Source organism: Coturnix japonica, chromosome 1, assembly GCF_054131305.1.
Source record: "Coturnix japonica strain WE chromosome 1, WE-NBRP24, whole genome shotgun sequence".
In the NCBI taxonomy this organism is placed as follows: Eukaryota; Metazoa; Chordata; class Aves; order Galliformes; family Phasianidae; genus Coturnix; species Coturnix japonica.
Window position 1 is genome coordinate 16,894,985 of NC_140663.1, and position 24,858 is coordinate 16,919,842.

At 35.7% G+C, this 24,858-nt stretch overlaps 1 long non-coding RNA gene across 1 annotated transcript in view; it reads left to right on the plus strand.

The window, feature by feature from the left end:
• The window catches only part of LOC107308413 (uncharacterized), a 130,540-nt gene extending 115,772 nt beyond the window's left edge, over window positions 1-14,768 (plus strand). The window contains exon 3 of the long non-coding RNA XR_004306179.2: window positions 14,302-14,768. This is a non-coding gene — a long non-coding RNA (uncharacterized LOC107308413). The remainder of the gene's footprint in view (window positions 1-14,301) is intronic.
• Window positions 14,769-24,858: the final 10,090 nt, after the last annotated feature.

Consider the following 24,858-nt stretch of genomic DNA (forward strand, 5'->3'; position numbering starts at 1 on the left):
GCAAGCATCAATAAATGTCAGTGGGTGCAATTTTTTCCGCATGGAGGAATTCATTTCCACACTTCTGTTTCATAAGCACTTCCACGTCAGATGTCATTCCATGAGAGTTCTCCTCTGGAGATATGCCTGTGACATAGCAAGAAAATTTAATGGAATATCAATGGGAAGGTTCAACCTCAGCTGCATACCACCAACATCTGCCTCTGATGTCATGGTCCAACATAAAACAAATCAATAAATAGGGGACATTACTTTTGGGGCAGCCCTTTTAGTAATGTCACAAAACAGCTAACAGAAATAATCATTCTGATCAGCACAGATATTGGCAATATTTGTTTATGACTGGAAAAGTACTGATGCTATCATTTTTGTCAGAGATGGATTTCCAAACATTTATGGAGCATTTTGTGCACTTTCCTGCATATATATCAAAGCAACATTTTCAAACTGCTGATTTGGAAGTGTTTCTGAAAATGCATGTAGAATTAAGACATTAAAACAAAAATACTTTAAACACTTTGCTACTATGCTTGCTTAACACTGTTCTGTGGAGGGTATAAACTGTGACAATGTTCAGGAATAAAGAGTGCAAGAAATTATTTATAGGGATACATACAGCCTTAACCACTCCAGACAGAGCCATCTGGAGAAGTCTGAGTCACAGATTCAGGCCCAAACTTCATATTCTCATCATTTGAACATAACTGACAACTGACAACAAACCTGTAAAAAAAAAAAAAAAGAAGAAGTATGAACACCTAAATCCCCTTGAACATAGCACCCTCCAGGTTACCAGAGTCAAACTTCATCACTATGCTACAATTGTTTACTGACTTCTGTCATACTGTCGTGCAGCTGAGATCAGGCAAACAACTTGCCTAAGAACTTCTGTCCATTAGGTTAATGTCTGGGAGCCTGCATTTCCTTTTCATATTGTGGTTACACGGGTGTTGAGTTAATAATAGCCTGTATTCTGCAATGAGCATGCATAAAGACAATAAGAAATCTTCTGGATTTTAGAATAATTATTTGGTGGAAGGGTATAGGTACCCTATTACAGGGCTGCTCTGTAGCCTACTGGCCAGCACAGAAGATACTGATGAGAGATGTATCACCTTTGCTAAACTTTCTTGGGCCTTGTGTGCATGGAATTTGTGGAGTGAGGTGGTCAACCAGTGAAACTGTAGGTTTTGGTCAAAAGCCTCCTGCCTTTCTGTTCTTCTGTTCAGGACTTAATCCATTCAGGTTCTTTGAGTTCACTGGTACTATTCTGTAAGATAAAACACATATTTTAGTAGATATGTCATTAAGTAAAACTGTTGATATTTGAGAGTTTGAGATATAATTGTTTTGTTTTAATAAAGTTTTTGGGTCAATGTGACATTTCTCACTAAATTTACCCTGTGCTATGGAAGAAATAAGACTTTGTAATCAAAATATTTCAGTCTAGCCTTAAAAATCTGTATTTTACTAAACTCCAAAACCAAGACATTTGCTGTAAATCAGGTTGTTAAAAGTTATGGAAGCAATGCAAAAATAACCAGGATAATCATGCTGATGCTCCTAAATCAGTAAAGAATCAACATATATATCACAAACTTTAAGATTGAATGAATCTGAAGGTGCCCATTTGTATCCTGTGGTTGGCAAGGGAACTTTTGTCAGTAGCTCTGATATACATTTTTAGAATGTGAACTTGTTGAATTTTGTTACGTTTCATTGAATAATGGCAGGACCATAATTTTATCATATTGATGTGTTGGTACATGACAGCAATCATTTCCTTGTTAATTAAGCAGAGAAGAACTGTGAACAGTTAGTTTATTTTTTAAAATTATTATTATGTTTTTCCCCACAAAATGCCTTAGTTCATTGTTTGTCAAACTTCAGCTTAAATTTTACAGTGCTGCCTTTAAGATATTAATAGAAAAGAAATAGAAAGAAAAGAAATTTTTCTGATTAAGGAGAACTACTGCTTTCTGCATATCTCTTGAATCGTTGCCTTTGCATTCCTATGCAAGTGATCAGTAAACTGTGAGACTCTGGGGAAGAAGCATATCAGGTCAGGAAGGAGGAGTAAAGACATAGTGATTCCAATGCAATGTTGTGCATTGCAAAAATGTCTGGATATGCCCTGCAAAACCTTTAGGGATCTTTTCATACTGTGTGTTTGTTTTTGGTCTCCCCAGCAGCGGGACTCATGTTGGCCATGAAGAGAGTGAGATGATAGGCAACTGCATTCATACAGAGCTTTGTCTTTCAGAACCATTCATTAGCAAACGTAGCACTGCACTGTCAGAAGCTACATAGATTTTGGTTTGCATGAAATTTATAAGATATGAGTTCATGTCTGCTCACAGCATGGGAGGTATGTTTCACCATGCTCATTATACAACAGGTAAATTATTTCCAAGAGCTCACAGAGCACTAAACATTGCAATGGAAATTCATGCTTCAGCATGGCATGAGATTGGAGCTTCTTTCTGAACTGAACTCTTAATATCTTTACAATATAAGGGAATGTTAGAATTTTTATTTTTTGTGCATAGAAAATGGATCCTTACTCTTAGAAGCAGTATCTTGCAACAGCTCAGTTCTACAAACTTTTATATATGTGATAAGCTTTATTCATCTGAGAGGTTTCTTTTCAGTTCCATGGGAACACTCACCTTAGGACTGTATTAAAGCTCATAAGAGTTAAAAGTTCATCTCTGAAATAAAAATAAGTTTTGAATTGCATGAAATATATTGATCTATGGCCTGTTAATCAGATGTGAACACTGATACTTTGACCAAGGAGACGTAAGGAGAAAGAAGTGATTGTTACTGACTGTAACTCACCCAAGCGTCTTACCTCAAGGCAAAGCCTGAAGGCACATGAAATTTTCAAAGAGCCAGTATCAACAATTTTCCCTTTCCATGGATCATCACTGCTGTTAGATCACAGTTCATGACTCTGGAGCTGAAAAAGGTCACATAATTTGCACAGAATCTTCTATTACTTGAAGTAGAATGTAGTTAGTATAGCTCAGAGTGACTTATAAAACATAAATGAGAATGTGGACACACTGGGTATAATTACTTTTAAAAATCCAGGTTTTCTTCATTCACCATAGAACTTTAGAAATAGAAATATTTTAAGGAAATCTGTGAATGAATAAAAAATACTGTGCTATTCATCTGTTCATTACTTTTCTTAATTAATTAGAAATTCTCTGGTATTTTTCCTAAGAAGAAACACAGTATAAATGAATTCTGGATTGGAGATAATATTCTCTCTGTAGAATTCATAGTTTTTGAGGCTTACTTCTTCTAAAATAACTTATTTGATTTTCAGTTCTTCTATTCAGACATTGTATTTAAAAACACAAATGTAATTGAATATCTGGGACTCTCTTTCTAGTCTGTATCCTCTGTGAGAAATAGAATAGAAATGTCTCAAATGCTATGCTAACACAACCTAGTCTACATTTATGATTTTTGTTTGTTTAGATTCTTTCTAGGAACCCCTCTGGAACCCTTTCACTGGGAGATAACATGACAACTTACAGTTAACAGCAGTCGAGATTTGTTTTCTCACCATCTTCAGTTCCATGATCAAAAGTTGTCAGGATTGAATTTTCTAATGTATCACCTGTTGTGCTGCCAATGCTCACTTTTCAGGGGATATTTGTTCACAGAGCACACACAAGACCTTTTCAGTGGAACAGATTGTTCACAATTATCATTCAAGCTATGACTTTTTGCAGAAATGTGAGGCAAAATATACATATTCTGGACTAAGACAAAATTTTCTTGGACATCTGTCTGCCTTCAGATATTTAACAGTCTTCTGTCTGGCTAACCAATTATTTGAGTTCATTTTCCCCATTTTCTTATCCTGGACTGTTGCTTTTGGACAATGGAGCAAGAAACACTTGCACTGTTTGAACATTCATCAGTCGTCTGTTACACACACCTCCTTTGTTCGTCTCAGTCACTAAACACTCAGATCTCTTTAACCATTCATGCCTCGGAAATAAACAAATGAGTATTGTATATCCCTTCCACAGCTGATTTACTATACTAAGGAAGATCAGGAATATCTAAGGGTGTCTAAGACTGTTTTAAACCAAATATTTCTGCTAAGAACTGTCTGGTTGTTATTGCTAGAGGAAAACATTCTCTGGAGAATGTTATCTTGAGATATTACATTTGTAAGAATCATCACTAATAGAGCATACATTTGACTTTGCATTATTTTCATTGATGCTTCATCCACTTCCTCCCTCTGTTCTTTGTTTATTGTCAAATACACATTTCATTTTGCCAGTCCCTAACATCTCTTCTCAATTGAATGCTTTCTTCTTCTTTTTCATTTAGTCCTAATGCATACAGTTCTAAAGTTTTGCACTGCTTACATATGTTATTTTCCTATTTTTATTTTTTATTTTTTATTTTTCCCAGTATCTGCTTTTCTCCCTTCTTCTCTCCAGGTAACATATTTTAAGGGAATTTTTGTAAACCTTTCCTTTACCTATAGCTATCTGCATTTCAGCATGCTATACTGAGCAGGATAAAGTGCATTTTGCTTTGAAATTCCACTGCTTTTCCATATAACTTCTTCACAGATGCTGAAACATTGAATTAATTTTAGTGTGTATTGCATATGTACAATATGCATTAGTTATACTTTAGCATGCCCCGGTGGCACAAGTGGTAGGAATGCCGCATTGCAACACTGGAGGCCCAGGTTCAAATCCCCCCTGTGGCGCAAGTGGCAGAAGTGCCGCTCTGCTACACACGAGGCTCAAATCCCGGGGGGTTGGACTTGATGATCTCTAAGGTCCCTTCCAACCCGCACTATACTATGATACTATGATACTATTTACATATATAAAAAAAAAAAAAAAAAAAAGAATATAATGGAGTGGAATAGGGACGACAAAACTAGAATGGAAGTATGATGCCAGTATTATGGCATGGAACTGAACATACATCAGCTTTTTATTATGTTTCTCTTCAATTCAGACTAGCATTTGTGGACCCTGTAAGGGTATGAGTAGATGCAGGGAAGTATTGACATTGTATAAATTTGTGCCTTTAACTTAGAGTCCTAAATCAGCTAGGAGGTCATCATGACCCTTTGGGAAATCAAGAACTCCAGAAAGGATAAAACAGCCTAGAAGACTGACCAGAATAACATTTGTGGCAGCTATGTTCTTTACACAAATTCTGTGAAAAACTATGACCTATTCATTCCTAGCTGAAATTAAGGACTTGAGGTTTTCTTCCTCTGACTTCATACCCTTTGATTTGTGTACATATGTTGGGACACAACTGAAAAGCCTACTATTAGCTTAGGAAGGACAAACAGTGCTTTAATTTGATTTTGCTTGTTAATGTGAACATTATTCTTTTCATTTGATGGCAAGTTGAACATGAATCACCAGTGTGCCCTGGCAGCCCTACCCTGGAGTGCATCAGACAGAACACTGTGAGCTGGTCAAGGAAAGGGTCTGTCCTATTCTGCTCTGCACTGGTACTGCCTCACCTTGAGCACTGTCTGCAGTTTTGAGCAGAACAGTTTAGAAAGGACATAAAACCATTAGAGAGCATCCAAAGGAGAGCTACAGAAATGTTGAAGTGTCTAGAAGGCAGGGCATATGGGAAATAGCTGAGGCCCCTTGGTTGGTTTAGCCCAGAGAAGAGGTGTCTGAGGGGATGGTGTACAGCTTCTTACAAGGGGAGCTGATGAGCAAAGCTGAGCTCTGTTCTCTTATGAAAGTGATTGACAGGACCTGAAGAAATGACAGGGAACAGGCTCCCCAGCACAGTGGTCATAGTACCAAGCCTGCTGAAGTTCAAGAAGCATCTGGACAACTGTAGACATCACAGAGTTTGAATTTTGAATGGTCTTATGTGGATTCAGGAGTTGTAGTTGATCATTGTTGTGAGTTCCTTACAATTTGGGATATTCTGATTCTATAATTAACTCCAGTTTTCAAGTCAAGTAGCCAGTTTGAGATTAATCTATTCATATTGTCTGTGATATGATAGATAAATTTAAGGAAATACAAATTTTTGTTTTATATCTGTGCTTAGTAGGGCCCTGTACAGTGATTTGCTCAGCTACAATGACAGTTTTAATCAATCATTTTAATGATTACGTTGCCGCTCATTATTTGGTTTGGAACCTAGTTGCACTAATGTTTCCAAAAACAAGCTTTGCATTCCTTCAGAGTGGGGAGATAAAGCATGATGATCAGACATAAAGGGTTCTCACAGATGCATTCAGCTTCTGTCACCTTTACTCTTGTTTAGCAGTGCCTTATGCAACAGCAGTTCTACACGTGAAAGGATGACTCACAGAACAGAATATTGCATTCTCTGATCAAAGTTGACAATACATCCTTGAGATATCAAATGTGACAGAATTCAGCAGGGAACCTTTTAAGGGAGAAGATTTCATAGCCAACAGTCATGTTTCACATATCAGGAGATTAATACTCCATATAACATAATCTCCAGCAATGTTGTCTCAAATAAGTATAAGGTTGTATCCAGTTTGCAAAGTTGAGTGCAGACCTGTTTCTTCAGTGAGAAAACTTTTCATGATTTCTTGTAATTAGCATTGTTGGGAAAAAAATAAAAAAATGATGAGCTTATTGGGCGCATGACTCCAAGTTTATTTACAGATAACACTCGGACTTGAAAAAATATGTTTGTTTTACATTATACATTACTACAAAGTAATGCAAGAAAGCATGCAGCTGAGAATGTTCAAATCTCAAATGAAGAAGTCATTAAAAAGTGATGGTCTGTGTGAGGCAAAACCATTAGCACAATATCCTGCAGGATACAAAAAGCAGACTAGCAGTAATTACAGGAAAAATCAATAAGCGTTTCTCATGCCTTTCTGATCAAAACTGTAGCATGATATTAGAAACCTGTGAAACATAGGGATACCCATTTAGTCTTACTTAGAGATAAATAATGCTTATCAAATCAGTCATATTCTCAGCACTTGCACAAGTCCCTGGTCTCCAGCAATGAATGGCATCTCAGGAGAAGAATTTCTTTGTCATACTCACATGGGCTGTATGCTAAAAAGAAAAGTGTATGAAGGAGTGACACACTTAAGTATTCAAAAGTGAAAAGAAAATATTACATTTGAACTTTTAGAGGTAAATGTTACACTGCAGGATTTAATCCTTCTCTCCTGCTGTTGTGTAAATGAATAACTCCTCTGATTTATCAGACTGACTCCACATGAATCTGTTGCAATATGAGAAACAAGTCTAGAGGGTACAACTAGCGCATGTTTTGCATTATAGCTATTAATTAAAGAATAAATGAGACTTTAATCACTGTTACTGAATTGTTGCTCTTCAGAACTGTCATTCAACCCCAAAATACTAATGGCCTACAGACTTCACAGTCATATATCAGATTGCAATTTTGTGCTTAAAATAATTATTTTTAGGAATTATATTTATTTTCCCTTTACCCGTGGAACTAACTACTTTGTTATGGGAAACTGGGTTGCTTTTCACAATGGAGAGATTAAGGATCACGTTCTAAATTTCAAGCATCTTTATAGGAACAAAATGTTCTATGACTTATATATCATCCTATGCCTTTGTATCTGGTGTGGCAAAGTAGAATATACATTGCAATTTACTTGCATTTATTCAGAAAATAATTAAGCTGTGCATTCATGGTATATTGACAAATGTAGTTCCAGCTCCTCAAGGAGCTGATTTATCACAGAACTCATGAGAAAGCTATATTTTGAATCATATCCCAAAGTTGACATATTCTGGATAAGCCACTTCAAATGGAAATTAGCTTTAAGCAACTCCATTCAGGTTTTGTTCTACCAGGGCCTTTTTCTTCCTTGAGTCTTCCCTACATAAATACACTATGCCCAAGTCAACTGCCTGGAAGACATCAGACAAGTATTCCCCTGTGCCACAAATTGGAAAACTTCAGTCTTCAGGTCAGTTTGAGGAACACTATGATATGAAGAAAATGTCTAACTGCTAACTGCTATAAGCACTAGAAATTACAGTCAGGCTGTAAAACCCATTAGGGATTATTTAAGTTTCAACTCGGTGAAAACATTGTAAGTTGCCATAAATAAATTAGTTCGTTGCTTGTTGATCTATGTTTACTTCAGTGAAGTTCAGAGGCACAGAAGGTTTAACACTTTGGTAACAACTGTAAAAATGAAAAATCATGTTCTAAAGTGCTTACATAAAATATTAAAATAACATAAAATGTGAAATATCTAGCATTTTCATTTAACAAAATCCTTAAAAAAAGGATGCTAAAATTTGGACAATGTTAAATGTACTTAATTTCATTCACCTCAAAAGTTTCACCACAGAACAGATGTCTTCTAGGACATAGCCTAGGCAAGGAATAGGAAGTTTACCTACTGTCATATGAGAATAGCTCTTAGTAATGTTTATTTCGGTAATTAAGGTCAAACAGACACAGAATTCTTATTTGAGCATAAAAAAAAAGTACACCTGATCACTTTACCTAGTGAAATTCAGTATAAGCTTATATTTTCAGCATGCTGCTCATTACAAGAGTAAATTGGAATAACCTAGTGGCTAAAATGTGATTGCTGTCATCAGAGTTTTAGAGATTTGCTTATGTATAAATGCTTCAAAAATTACAGATTCTTAAAATAAGATACTCAACATCACTAAATAAAACAGGCCTATTTCTTAATGTTAAATGTTAAATTTTATGTGTACCATAAAGCAGATCTATTTTGGATTGGGTTCTTAATTTAATTATGAGATTGTCATTCAACTTTATATCTGAAAATAGAAGCCTAGAAATTTTTATGAGCATGTCTATTATGTATATGCACCTCCTACTAACTTCATTAGAAACAATGGGTATCCACAACATGCAGGATTAAATGATAAGAACCGGAGTGGATTAGAAACATCCACCTCACAATTCACAAATTGTCAAATGTTATTATGCTAAACACAGTGATCTCCAGACTCAATAATTTGTGCAGGTAACACATCATTATAGTCATACTGGTCTGCATCCTCACACATAACCTGACTTTGTACTACAACACACACACCAAGAAAGTAATTACATTAATTATAATCCATTTTTAAGATTGTAGATTTATAGACCAGAAGAGACCACACTAATCAAATAATCTGACTGCTTTTGTACTACAGACAATATATTTACCCAGAAAATCTTACACCAGACTGAGGTTTCTTCTGTCAACTGAAGAATAACTTCTGTTAGGGTGTCTAATAAAACTTGTAGATTACTACCAACTGTACCACAGTGTGTCACAGGCCTTCAAAATATATTCTGATTTACCTTAATGTTCAAACCAATATTATTTGGCTAGTCAGTACACTGTCTCTGCTAACCTGTTACATATTATTCTACTTGCAAGCATAATTCAGCTTTTCCATGTGTGATGCACAGGTTGGTGTCGGTGACATTCTAGGATACACTGGTCTGACTACAATTTTTTTTTTTAAACTATTTTTATTTTTATTTTTTTAATATTCAGTGCAAACACATTTATAAAAAATCAAAGATCTCACCTTTCAACTTCCCAGAAGATTACTTTGCATCACAGTCATTAACAGACATCTTTTCTTCATGTAAATCTGTTCTGCCTATTTTGTAAACCAATCAATTCACAGTGCAAAAATTGATAGATACTAAATTGATCATGTAATCAAACTTACATAACAAATGTTTTAAACTTGTATGTCTACATTGCACACAAATATCATAGCACAGGTTATTGTGTTAGCTCTACTTGTGCAAAACATCTAAACTAAATGTTATAAAAAGAAGAATCTCTTATCACTTTTACACCACTCACCATTCTCTGGCCCTCAAATGAAAAGAACTAGGGAAAAAAATTTTCTTTGGTAATGCCACAATTGTTCTGATGAGTGACTACTCAAAATTCAGCAGCAATATAACTGAGGATGAAGTAATAAAGGCTCACTGAATATTGAAAATCTGGCAGTTCAGTGGTTCAAAATTTAAAAGAAAGTGTTTATACTGTGGACAAGTACACAATTTATAATGGCAACAAGACTTGTCACTGTAAATCTTTTATGTATTTCCTGTACATCTTTCAACTCATCATTAAAATTCCGTAGGAGTCTCAGATACTGTGCAGCACTGCAGGAAAGTTATCAGGAAAGTTATCATGCTTAAAAGTTTTTTCATTACACTATCATCCCTATTGCTTTGCCAACCTATATCGATATCCCAGCACTTCCTATATCAGTATATAAACTTTTGGGCCTGAGAGCATTTTTCAGCTCTTGGGTCTTGCTGTATGGGTGGCTCTCCTCCCTGTTTTGGATTCAAAACTCTGAGATGCAGCATTTCTTTTTATCTTGCCAATCTTCTCAATAGGAATTAATGTCATAATCTGGGAAAAACAAAAAAACACATATAGTCTTGTCTCCTACCATCTATGTAACATTTTGTTGATGAGAACAGTTATCAGACACATAAGCTTAGCTGGTTCAAGTTAGCCATAGGACAGTACAAACTGGAAGAGACCACAGGAGGTTCCTAGTTCAACTTGATACTCAAAGTAGGGTGAGTTTTAAGGACAGACAAGATTGCTCAGGAATTTACCAGGTCTTTGTAGTGGTGTAACCTGGCAGCAGCTCAGCACCACATAGCTATTCACTCACTCCTCCCCAGCTGGGATGAGAGAGAGAACTGGAAACAAAAATGGAATTCAGGATTTAAGATAAAGGCTATTTACTAAGAAGAGAAAAATGGAAACAAAAATGCAATATTAACAATATATAGTGTCATGGTTTTGTAATTTTGTAATTTTGCTATCAGTATTCCACATCATAACATCATGTAAAGTATGGATACTTCTATTGAATGTGCAGTCCACAGAAGAAGACTACATATCCCAGAGAACAACAGGGGTAATGATAAGTCACGGGACCAGGACGCTATATAATCTTGTTCCCAGGCTGGAGTGCCCTCCTTCTTCTCTTGAACTTCTCGGAGAGTGGGAAGCGTTCCAGCTGTGTCGCCTAGAGTTCACAGTAGGCCTCTCGGTTTTTGGGGACTCTCTCTCTGTTTCGTTCGATTTGTTAGCCTCAAGTATATTATATTGTGTTATCTTGTATTTTGATATCATATTTAGTAAAATAAGTTTTTCCTCCTTAGATTGCCGCTGTTTTTATCCCATTCCCCCTTTCCCCCTCCTTTCCGGTCCCCGGGGCGGGGGAGGTGGGGGGGGGGGGGGGGCATGGGGTGGCTTCCCCTGTCACGGGCATAGGTAAATCTAAGTAACCCGTGACATATAGCCACAGTACAACTACTTGCTACCTGCTGACTGATACACAGAAACAATATAGTGCCCTATCAGTAGTAGTACAAGGTCTCACTACCCACCAATGTCTCACAGCTTCTAAGAAGAGGCTACCTCCAGGCAACAACCCATAACTTTATGGGCTTCTGCATGATGCTGCATGGTATGGAGTAACTCCTGGCTTAATTCAGGCTCCTGTCCTGGCTCTGTCAAACCCCAGGCCACCAAGCCATAAAAGAGGTTACACTTCCCTGCTGAGTAGCTGGGATTGGCCTGGCTGCGCTTCTGTTACTCAGTAACAGTTTTGGTCTGCTAATAAAGTTGTCTTAGATGAAACCAGGACAGTCTTGAAAATCAAAGAAAATGGAAACTGTTTGGCATGTGCCCATTCTTCTGATATCTGACCATAACACTATTGTTTCATCTAATGACTGTTGACTCTTTCCATCCAGCCATACCTTACTGTGTAGTATATTGGCAGCTCTCAATTTGATTCCATCTGTAAACTTGACAGGAGTATGCTTAATCCTATCAATCACTGAACAGCTGATTTTGTGGATGTAAAATAATGAAGCAGAGGTATAACAAATCCAGCTTTAAGATTCTTTCTGTTCAGTTATCACAAGCATCCAATAAAGTCCAACCACACTAAATAATTGTATTTGCCAATGGCAGTAAAATGTTGTACATTGTACAGCCTAAATGCAGAGGTGACTATAAGATAAGCTACTAGAGTTCAGCATCTTTTTAGCTACCAGGAATGATATGCAGAAATTTAATTTAAACTTGGATAGAAAATAGTGGTCATCCTTGAAGTGTGTACTTTGGGTAAAACAGAATTTTAATGCTCTTATATGTTGTCAATACTCATAATTGAATACAATTGTGCCTAGTAAAGCAGGCTTACCAAAAAAAGATTGTGTTGCTGTACAGCAACGAGGCCACTGATCCCTTAAACCATATTTGAATGTACAGTTTTCTAGGATTTGTTCAACAGCTGAAAATCTCACCCTTGAAGTTAACAGGAGGTTTTTCTTTGAGTGGGATTTATATTTTGCCTGCCAAATAAGAGTGATCACTTAAACTTCAACACTGTAAAAAAATCTACTTAAAGCATTTAATTACTAAAGAAGGTCTTAAAGTAGAGTTGGCATATTTAAATGGAGGATACCCTTTATTCATCTTCTCTGTTTTTCAGAGACTTAGCAGTGAACATGATTTTGAGGAAAGAATTATTTTGAGAAAAGAACAGAATGATCAAAGAATCATCATGGCTTCTTCACGTTTGGTACTCAAAAAATTGAAATTATGTTTTCATTTTTTCATCACTAACTTTGCACACAAACAACTGATTGAACCCTATTACTTGTGTTGTTGCCTTAAGACGATCATCATGCCTGTCCCAAACCTCATTCAGAGTTAAATGAACAGTCCTATTCTCATAATGGACAGCTAATATCAAGGGTAGTACCATTGGTTTTCTTTGATGTGAATATCCTTTTAATGGCTTTAGATCCTCTGGACATGACCAGACAGAAAGTGAAATTCAAATCTCACTCCAAAGAAATTTATGAAATTCCAAAGAAATTTATATATGCATTCAAAATTATTGAGTGCTCTTGGTAATTATTATTATTTTCATAAAGACAAGCTGAGGCAAATAAATATTCCAGAGATATCTCATCACAACCACCTACTAGCTAATCAGCATATACTTTGGAGTATCACCTATGCATACACTGAATCTACAAGGATGAGAATGCCACCACCAGTTTTAAAACCATGCAGATAATATGGCTTCTTCTTTTCTTTTTCTTTTCTTTTTTTTTTTTTTTCTAAATTTATTATGAATGCATTACTTGTTCCAAAATTTGTAGTGCTTTCAGGTTTAGTGTCATCTCAGGTAAAACATATATGGAAGTAGTTCATACATGAAAACTTAGGAAGCTGTGAAATCTGATAGTTGAACAAATTCATATCCCTTTCCAGGTCAGATTCTTCTTCAAGAAGATGATGGGGTTAGGATTAAGATGGTTAGGGTTAGGATTAGGGTTAGGGGTAAAATTAAAAGTTCACAATCATTTTTTCAAAAAAAAAAATGTCAGTGCTTCAGACATATTTCTTACAATTATATTACCATAGGCAACATGTTACAGAGCAGCTGGAAGCTAAATCAAGTAGGAACTGCACTGTGCTAGGCCTAATAAAGCAGAGTACAATGCTGTAGTACTAAATGGCAGGATGTAACTGATACAGCCAACCAGAAGGAAAGAGAAAGTAAACAGGAATTTTTGGTATAAATGCTTATAGTAAGACTTAAGAATGGATCAATGGCTTCAACTGAGGGGGAAAAAAATAAAAAAGCTAGTAACAGCAGATGTTTGATCGTTTGTTTTGTAATTCACCTCAGGAAAACAAACAAGCAAATAAATAAATAAAATTAGACAATCATATCAATCATATCAATGTAGAAATCAAGAGTTCAGTATCTTTGCAGGGAGATATCATATAAGTCTCTGTCTCTAAAATTAGAAAAGCTGCCTATTTTAACAGTGACATTGCCATATCTACATGCTGGCATGAGGACTCACATTTAACAAAATGCAGTTAGAATTTCTTAGAAACATTTTTCAAAACCTGGAAGTCATTTGAACTACGATAAATGCATGAATCTAAATTAAAATGCAGAGAGAATATCCAATGATTAATATCCGTGAGAAGATTCATTTGACTTCAATAATGCATTAACAATATATACGAGCTCCAAATAGAGCAAACAATGTCAGATATTCTGCAGGTTGGAATACTAAACATTTCACTTTCTAGAAAATTGCAGCTGTATCATGAGTCTTTTTTTTTCACCCTCCTATGATAGCAGATAGCCTGAGTGATGCTTGGAATGTATCTGATTTAGCAGGATCGAGATAAACAAAATCTGTTTATTTTCATTTTAGATCTAGGATCTGGACACACCATTCACCCAGCTGTGCTGCAAGATGGCAAATGCACTTCTGTCTTCGTGTACAAGCAGGAGAATGAGAACATGGTTAATAAAGCTGCCAACACCTGAAAACCCTGTGCCATCCATGTCTTCTGCGCTTCCTTTCTTGCGCTGTGGAAGCTAATGGGATCCACCTGGTTACTGAACGTGTGAAACCTTTGGAGACAGTCCTGGAAACACTTTCTTTTTGAACTGGGTTACAGACAATAAACTCTGTTACAATCCTGTAATTTTAATGATGTCCTGACTTGATATAAGGCATACAGTGAGATCAAAATATTAAAGATAGAGTACATATATGTACAATATGTACATACTTTTTGAGTCATTAAGCTTTAATAATAATCTTAAATAGATCATGGACTGGATCTCTTTAAACTAATTCTCCCATTAATTTATTTATTTATTCTTCCTAACTCTAATGGCAATGGATGGACAAAAATGTCAAGCATGTACGTTATTATTGAGACACATACACACATAGTTTCCTATTATTTCCTTTCATAGGAAAAGATCTTAAATAGAAATCAACCTATTCATACTGCTGTGTCATACACTGTTGATGTAATTTCTGTAGTGCAGAAGTAAAACTAGAAAGTGAACCCAGTATCTTTCTTTTTTATCTTTACTTAATGAAGCAGGCCTTACTGATTAGGAATTTCAGAGATAAAAGACCTTAATAGCTACAGCTCTATCTTTTCCTATTTAAAACATGATTATAGTGTACCAACATATTAACTTAGAAAATATTTTGAATAAGTTGATTATAAAAAGGAACTATTAAAATATATCTTATTTCCATTTTAACTAGATTGTCATTTCATGACTTCTCTCAAACAGTGACAGCACACGAGCAACTCAGCTTTCAGAGATGAATATATCACAGTGACCTCCCAGTAATGATAATAATGATAATAATAAATCACCGTATGTAAGTTATAGGATGCTCTGCATGGTACTTATCCATTTATCCCCATGTAGCTTTACATAAACGTGAAGCGGATGATTAAATGTGAGTAAGAAATTAACTTTCCCATTCTAATTAGTGGAATGGAGATGTTATTTTGCAGACACTTGGAGATGTCTGCTTTATAATGAATTATTTTTTTGTGATATCTGGAGATGAGACAAACATACCATGACTTTTTCTCCCTACTCAGATACAAAAGACAATAGAAAATTTTGCACATAAATGAAATCTAAACACAAACACAAGAGGAGTTTGGAGTCACCAGCAGTATACTGAGGAATAAAAAATGGTATTGCAGCAAAGGAAAAATCCTCATGCTCTACAAGGAAACCTCAATTAGGACATTTTTGCAACTATCCACTTTGCAAGACTCAGTAAAACTGAAAAGCTGAAAGGAGATGACCTAATAAAAATCATTGCCAATTTTTCTCTTATTTCTTTAAATATTGTCTACTGAAACTAAAATTCCCTTTAATGTAGGAACTCTACATGAATATAAAGATCAACAGTAATTTCACTGAGGCTTGGTCATGCTATGAATCAGATATGACCTTCATCTATCACAGCCCTTAAATATGTGTTTGATTTGAAATAAGCAGATAATATCCCTGTGTTCAGAGGTACTATTTACTCTCTTAAACAAGTTTTCATACCCTTTGTAGATTTGGATCTGAGTATTCAGAACACAGAATCTAAAGGATAAAACCAGGCAAAACCTTGCTACTTTTCCACAAACTTAACCTCTGCTCTATCAGCTGCTGGCCTAGGTAATGGAATGATCAATAACTATTTAAAGTTTTAGCCAGGTTAATCATTACACAGAAGCAAGTTGCAGATTAAGTGAAATGCCTGCCTGAGGTATGTGTCTGCACATTTCACACAGCTAGAGATAGACCTTAAACAGTGACATTTAAATTAGTGAACTTAAGTTGAGAATAAACAGTTCTGTAAGTGGAAATCTTTTTCTTATGTTTCCCACCCATCCTCAAATTTGACAATAGTAAAGCTTATCTTAAGGGCTTATCATACAGGTACTTAATTTTTTTCCACCTAGGAGATCCTTACACCAGTAATAACAGGTTCTATTTATTCTTCTAAATTCCTTTCAGTAGCCTTCTATTTTCTTTGTGCCATCAGATCTTCTATTTTATTTTACACATCCATCCTTAAGAATCAAATTTCCTGTCTATTAAGTTCTCATATATTTTGAATTTATGTGTTTTTTCCCACTTAGAACTTTTTATTACTCAGTGATATGATTTCCTAGCTATTGTTGTTTTACCTTATTTATGGTTTCCCTAAACAATGTTGGAAGAGAGAAAATAACATACCAACTAAAATCTATAGCATCATATTGGGAATATCTAGGTAATATGATATCATAGTCCACTGTAGAATTCATAGCAAGTGAACTGACACACAAATCTTAGAAAGAAAAATCTTATGAACAATATTGTTAGCTAATGGCACAACATGAATCTGTTCTGATGAGTTTTGATCTGGTCAATTTTTAGGTTACACCTTAGTGCCAACTTTCTCTGGGATGTTGTGGCTGGACTCCTATGGCATTTTTCTTTCTGTTTGTAAATTATTAAAGGTAAGGTAGCAAGTAGAACAGAGAAAAAGAGAAACAAATGATACAGTTCTGTCTCAGAACCTTCTAGATATTTTGTGTGTTTACTATATGAGAAGAACTGTATTCTTCAGGTACAGAGGTCTACATCTTATGCTCTAACTTATGGAATCAAGTGTTTAACAATTTTATTGTGCTTGTGTTTGGACACTATCAAAACTCAAATAGCAAGTAGTCAGCCTTGGATGGAAATCTGTACAGAGATTATCTATATTTATGAGGGCTATGTCCTTTGTTCCTGGATCTCCTACAGGACAGAAACCTCTCTGAGGAAAAAGTGGACAGATCAGCTTTAAAAGGGCTGGGATGAGCTCCAGCAAATTCAGGCAGAGAAGTGACAAATAAAAATTGACACTTTCAGGGACTTCACAATTATTTTATTCATGGAACATCTGGGAGTGTGTCTTGAGTGTAGCAGTAAGAACAAGGAATGTCATCTGAGAGATCAGCCATGACTTCCCAAGTCACGTAACAAAAACATTGTAGGCTAGAAACAAAGGTGGCAGGTCAGTTGAGAGTCTGAGACAGTGTTATTTGCTTCCTCCTTAAGGATTATCTAAACTAAGTGATGATTTTAGTGATTTAGTTCATGCAGTTGAGTGCCAAATAAATCTTTTTAGCAATGTAGTAGTGAAACCTCATGAAGAAGACTGACAGTATTTAACTGTTTTCTCCTATGTATTTTCCTGGAACTCAAGATAATAGATATCTTTATTTTTTAACTTGCAAATACAAATAAATCTAGAAAATCCATAGGTACTCAGTAGACAGTTAATAAGAAGACATCTAATGGTTTTTTACTTTTTCCTTTTTTTTTTTTTTTTTTTTTTTTTCCTGTTTAGACTTACAGAATGCAAATATTTTCTTCTATTCTGAAACAATTTTTGAGTTTTGTGGTATGTGACCATTTCTGATTTTATAAGGAAAGCACATCTGCCTTTCCTGTATAAGATAAAAAAGTTGAAGTCATTCTCCTCAGATGTCATTAATCATTTCTATACTAAGATGTTGTAAAGACACTATTCTTTTGAAAAAGCAGCATAGACAAGATGTTCAGATTAAAATATTCAGTCTGTTCAAGCTGAAGTAAGCACTGAACTGAAAGTTCTTGTCTGAAATTTACTGTAACACTGTCAAGACATTTTAATATGAACTTTCTCTAAACTGTTCTTCTGGGCATGAAAAGTTCAGTAAACAATGATTAGAAGACCTTCCTGAAGAATTCAATTATTTATAGAGTGGGACATCTTCAATAGTAGAAATTACACAAAACAGAATATCCCATAAGTCATTTGGCCATTCTTACAAAACAAAACTTCAATTTCTCTCAGGCAAACAGCCAAACAAAAACAAAATATGAACTTTGCTCGCATACCTCCAAATATTTCCAACATGTTTGCTGAAAAGCACTGATGAGAATTCAGGTAAAATCATAGGTTAGGAATCTCACATTTGAGTCTTAGAATTGGTGTTATTATTGCACCCGGAATCATAAGCTAGTTAAGTAGACTCAGTGGTTTATGTCTCAGTTTCTCAGTTTGCAAATCTGAGACAGTAATATCAGCTGACTCTATGGAATGTGTTGAGACGTTTACATTTCATCACTGATTTTTTTTTAATAAGTTGTACTTTTGCAGAGTGTATCAAACCCAGTGTTTGTAGATGTTCTACAAGTGTAGATCTGTAGGTGTTAATCTGACACGCTCAAAAGTAATGATCATATATTTCCCTTACAAAAATACCAAACTTTTTCTAATTGAGAAAAAACAAAAGAGAATACTGAGGCAAGCCATCCCCCTTTCCCTTCTAGTTTAATATCTTGATTAAACTTTGCATTCTATTTATTTATTCAGTATTGTCCAGCAGGGACCCCCAGGCACAAAATCACGAGTAATACCCATTCAAGTAATACAGACTCTTTGTTTTCTTCCACTGTTTCATTTGTCATTTGTTTCATTTCATATACTCATCCAGATGGTTTTAGACATTTTGCTATGGTTTCTTGCTCCTTGGAGGCCTTGATAACCAAAACAATAAGGAAAGTTCAAGACCCACAGTATTACCCAAAGGACTAAAGACACTTATTTGGTATTTACTTTTCTCCATGAACAGATATATCAAAGGGCAGATTAAAATTCTATATAGCGATGATGTCTCAGAAATATAACAAAAATACTTCTTCAATTGCCTTCTGTTTTCAGTAGACACATGATATTTACAGTCATTAATGTATATGTTATTTACGGCATTGTCCTGACTGGACAAAGCTGGTATGAAATTGTCTGCATAGTAGCTGAGATGGTACTGTGCTTTAGATTTGTAAAAAAAATCAATACTGATAACACACCAATGTTTTAGTTGTTGCTGAGCATTGTTTATACTAGTTCAAGGACTTCTCAGAATCTTGTGCTGCACCACTAGCAATGAATCTGGGGTGCTCAAGAAGCTGAGAATTACACAACCAGGAAACTAACTCAAAGTGGCCAAAGGGATACTCCATACTATGCTGCATAATGCTGAGCAGGGGGCCTGAAGCTGTTTGGGAGCTGGCTGGTTGCCTGTTGCTGATAAACAACTATGTTACACAACACTTACTTTGTATAGTCCATCCCTTCTACCCTCTCTCCCTCCATCCCTTCCTTCCTCTCTTCCTTCTATCTGCATTTCTTTCCCTTTATCTTTCTTCTTATTAAGCCATACTATAAATTTTATTCATTTATTTTTCCAGTTCTCTTCTACATAGTCTCGTGAGAGGAGTGAGGGAACAATTGTTTGGTTCTTAGCTGCCTGTTGGGTTAAATAGACCAGGGCTATTCCCAATATGTATTTTGCTTGTGGCTTCCTTGTTGTGGATGCTAAGTAAGATGTACGGCACTATGAAATACCATTTCATTCTGAGTTGTCTTGATGTAAGAGAACATTTTCTTTCTTTATATTTTATTTTATTTTATTTTATTTTATTTTATTTTATTTTATTTTATTTTATTTTATTTTATTTATTTTTAATACATTAACATAGACTTAAACATACATTCTCAATTATTTCAGTAGGAGCCCACATGAATGTGTCAGCACTAGAGAGAAATTTTTGCAGAACCTGAGCTAACACTTATATATTTGCAAAAAATTATTCTTAACAAATTGTCCAGTTGCTGGTTGTTACTACTCTTCAAATGCAGTATTTAATGTACTTTTTTATTATGTACAATTTATTATTTATTAGGTACATTTGCATATGAAGTGAGTTATTTTAAATAACTTATTCAGTGAAGGAAAGAGTATATATATATATATATATAAAGTGCAAAAAATGTTCCCTTGGCCATTATGATAACCATTTCTCATGCTTCAGTACTTCATCTATGTGCCAACATTGCTATGAACTGGAGTAGTCCCATCACAGGTAATTAGCTGGCCATTGATTCAGCTCAGTTCCCTTATCAGACTTAATTTGCTTTTTGCAGCAATTTTTCTCACAGCTGTAATAAGGTAGTGGCTTAGAATCATCAGGTACAGAGTTTAAGAGCATGTCATCAGGGATATTTTGATGACTCTTGCAAGTATGAGTGAAGCTTAAACCACTCCTAAATTCTTTGTCCAATAGCAGAGTCAATAAAAGGTGTCCACACTGCATTAATAACAGCACAGCCTGAAGCTGTAGGTGAAGCCATTACTGGAGGTGAGTTTGAGCTAATGTGCTGAGATGTGAACTACTAAGGCTAAGATGCAAACATCCATTTATTTTCAGTTATGAAAAAGATTGTAATCAGCCCAAGTCATTCCTGGATGGAAATTATTCTTTTACGAAAATAGTTAAAAGAGGTAGGATAATGGCATAATTTTAAAGCATTTCATTCTAGTGTAAAATGAAAGATAAAGTATTTCCACATTCCAAGCGATTTAGAGTTTTATTTCTGTAATCCAAGCACAGTTTAATCTTCTGACTCAAAATGCAAAGAGCCAGAATTTTCATTGCTACAAACTGGTGTAACTACTGTAAAGAAATGTTTGTTCAATTAAGGTCTAAGAAATTACTGAAGAAAAAACAAATAATCAGGCAAAATGAGTAAAAATAACACCAATATTTTATTGACAATTATCCATTCATTCCTATTTCATCTTTGCCAACATAAATTATAAGGCATACAACAAAAAAATATAACGTATTGCGTTTATAGTCATATACTGTGCATATTTCACAATCTGTTGAGTACATTTAACAATACATGGAAGCCATCCAAACTCTTATAAAAATTGATATATATCTCATTAGCATTTTGAAGATGTCAGCCATTTCTTATGTGGGGATATAGAAAGCAGTCTGCCAAGGGAAATAGTTGTTTTACTGCACTGTGTCAGAACAAACATGATTAACACTGCGCCATATGTGTGTCCTCATGAACTCCCATGAGGGACTGGATAACTAGGTCTTATTGTCAATTACTGAAATTGAAAGTGCTTTATACCTCAGATTTTAGTGCATAAACAATTTGTACATAGGTTGATTAGGAATACTGCTTGTGAATGCTTGTGGGCAGACTTGCTGATGTAGATTTTTATTACTATTTTTTTTATTAAGGATCTAAGAGAGAGAGAATTCATGTGAAAAGTCATTGAAAGGTAAACAGTATTCAAACAACAAACAAACAAGAGTAAACCACCAAAGAAACAGGAAGAGAATGAAGTTACATAAAGAAGTATCTTATACTGATATATATTACTTCTGCTCTTCCATCTTGGGTTATTTCACAGTTATCTCAGACATTTTAAGTAGAGGATGATGGCACCAACATATTTCTTATATTTTTACTATTACTTGTAGAATCACAGAACCTTTTGCATTGGAAGAGACCTTTAAAGGTCTCTTTAACATCCAATTGCCCTGTAAAACACAAGATCATCTACATCTAGGTCAGGTTGCTCAGAACCTGATCCAGATTTACCTTGAAGGTCTCTATAGATAGAGACCGGACTTCCACCATATCTCTGGGCAACCAGTTCCAGTGTCTCACCATCACTGTAAAAAACTTCTTCCTTATATTCAGATGAAATCTAATCTCCTGTAATTTGAAACCAGTTTCCCTTGTCCTATCCAAGCAGACCCTATTAAAGAGTTGATTCACTTTTTTCTTATTGCTTTCGTTTAGACCCTGACAGACTGTCAGGTCACCTTGGAACCGTCTCTTTCCAGACTGAACAGCCCCAGCTCTTTTAGCCTGTCCTTGTGGTGTTTCATCCTTTGGATCATTTTTGTGACCCTCCTCTGGATAAACTCTAATATTTCTATGTCTCTCCTATACTGAGGACTCCACATCTGGACGTGGTACTCCATGTGAGGTTTCACCAGCACAGAGTAGGGAGGCAGGATGGCCTCCTTTAATCAGCTGGCTATGTTTCTTTTGATGTAGCCCAGGATAAGTTTTGCTTTCTGGGCTACGAGATCATATTCCTGGCTGATATCCAGCTTTCCATCTACCCATATCTCCAAGTCCTTTTCAGCAGGGCTGTCCTCAATCCTTACATCCTCCAGCCTCTGTCAGTAGTGGGGGTTGCTGCAATCTTGCACATGGATTTGTTGGGCCTCATGAGGTTCACCTGGGCCCAAGCCTATCTAAGTCTCTCTGGATGGCATCCTGTTCCTTGGGCACCACACAGCTTGGTATCATCCTCAGATTTGACGAAGGTGTACTCATTTCTACTGTTCATGTAATTGATGAAGATACTGAAGAGAATCAGGCCCAATACTCACACTTTGAGGGACACCACTTGTCACTGATCTCCAACTGGACACTGAGCCATTGACCATCAGTCTCTGGAAATGATATCACAGCCAGTACCTCATTCATCATACAGCCCATCCATTAAATTCATATCTTTCCAGTTTGAGAGAAGGGTGTTGTGTGGGGGACAGTGTCAAAGGACATTCTGAAGTCCAGATAAATTACAACAGAATCTTGTCTACTGACGCAGTTACACCATTAAAGAAGGTTACAAGGTTGGTCAGACAAGACTTGCCCTTGTTGAAGTCATGATGGCTTTCTTGTATCACCTCTTTCTCTTTCATGTGCCTTAGCATATCTTCCAGGAGAATGTGTTCTATGGTCTTCTTCAGCACATATATGAGGCTGACAGGTCAGTAGTTTCCTTGTTTGCCCTTTACACTCTTCTTGAAAATGCGTGTGATGTTGCCTTTTTTGAAATCGCCAGAGACTTCATCTGATTGCTGTGACTTTTTAAATATCATTGGGTAGCTTGCCAACTACACCAGTCAATTATTCTCTACCAACTGCATAGATCTGTCTGATGACTAGTAACACTGAATATGAATTTCTGATATTCAATATTAGTTCATAACTTGTGCAGCAGAAATGTCAACTAAAATTTTCAGGAAATCCCTGTTTAAGACTCCTTTCTCTGAACATTTTATGTAAAAGCTATAGACAAATCTATACACATCAGGATGATATGGACTATGCCACAGAATAATGATTCACTCAGTATTCTTCTAAACACTGCAGCATGAGCAGACAAGAGTCTGTCTCTTATGTCAGTTCCAGCGTAGTAGGTTACAAGCGATGAGATAGTGTTATAAGTGTCTGAATAAGTAAGTGCCACTAGGAAGAAATATTAGAAGTTCAATTGCCTTGACATGATAACTAAAGTTTCTCCAGTTTTAGTCAACTCAGAATGACAAGAGGGATGAGCTCACTTTTTCTAGATAGTATGTTGCTCTAAAAAAACCTTATTTAAAGCAAGATTATGGATTGCTTTACATGGGCTATTTTCTGTACAGAATCAAAAGTACTTGTTCACATCATGTAAAGCTTTAACCACTATGAATTTCATACTGAACTGTTTCAGAGGAGCAACATGTTCCCTAATGACTGGTATACAATCCACCCATCACTTCAGCCCTTGACATGTGATGGAACATATGAGTAGCATCTACTGTAGCTTTCAAACCAAGCACTTGCTTGTCTGATTTTTGAACATCACTTTATTGGTGTTCATCTGAAACAATCTACTGCTCTGCATACAAAGGAAAATGTGGTCAAATGTGGTCAAATACATATCAAGAACCCAACTGTGTACAGATGTAAATAAGCATGTTGAAACGTGTGCTCAGGCATTTATGGCACTTAGCTTTTTTTGTCTGTTTCTTTGTCTTTAATGTTGCAAACAAAAACCTCACTGCATCAAAGAATAGTTTTGAACCCATATGATGAAGGAGCATCCAGGAAAAATTAGTTGCACTGTACAGCTCTAGACTATGACATTATTTGGTAAGGATGAGCTTCAGTTACATTTATAGGAGCAAAACCAATTCCTTCCATTCCTTTCTTTCTGTCCTCTTCTTTTCCTCCCATCTCCCTCTTTTGTCTGAACACAGTGCCAATTTTCAATCACACCCAGACATTGTGAAGGCAAAGACATTGAGCCATCTGGGTTTGCTGGTTTGCTGAGAAGGAAACACTGATCTGTGTGCTGTGGAAGAGGCGCACAGATTTTCATTCTAATTACTCAAGCAATCTCACGTACACACTGAACAAGACAGGTTACAGCAAAGATATCTGCATAATTTTATGTAAAATAGATAATCTGACTTTGGATTTTTAGAATGTTGAGCAGTTGGCTGGGAATAGTCTGATCTATGTAGGATGAAAGAATTGGAGTTCCTAATCTACTTGATTTATTTAGATTACAATAGAAGGTTCCCAGTAATCACTGTGTAAAGATCTTACACTGGAAGATAAATGATAAAAATATACAGAGAACAAAAAAATGTATTTTTGTAGCAGCTTAGAAGTGCACATACATTGGACTGTAACAGAAAAACAAGCCCAAGAAAGGAAAAAAAAACAAATGTGCAGTGGCAATTTTTCCTTCTTTTGTGTGTGTGTTTTGTT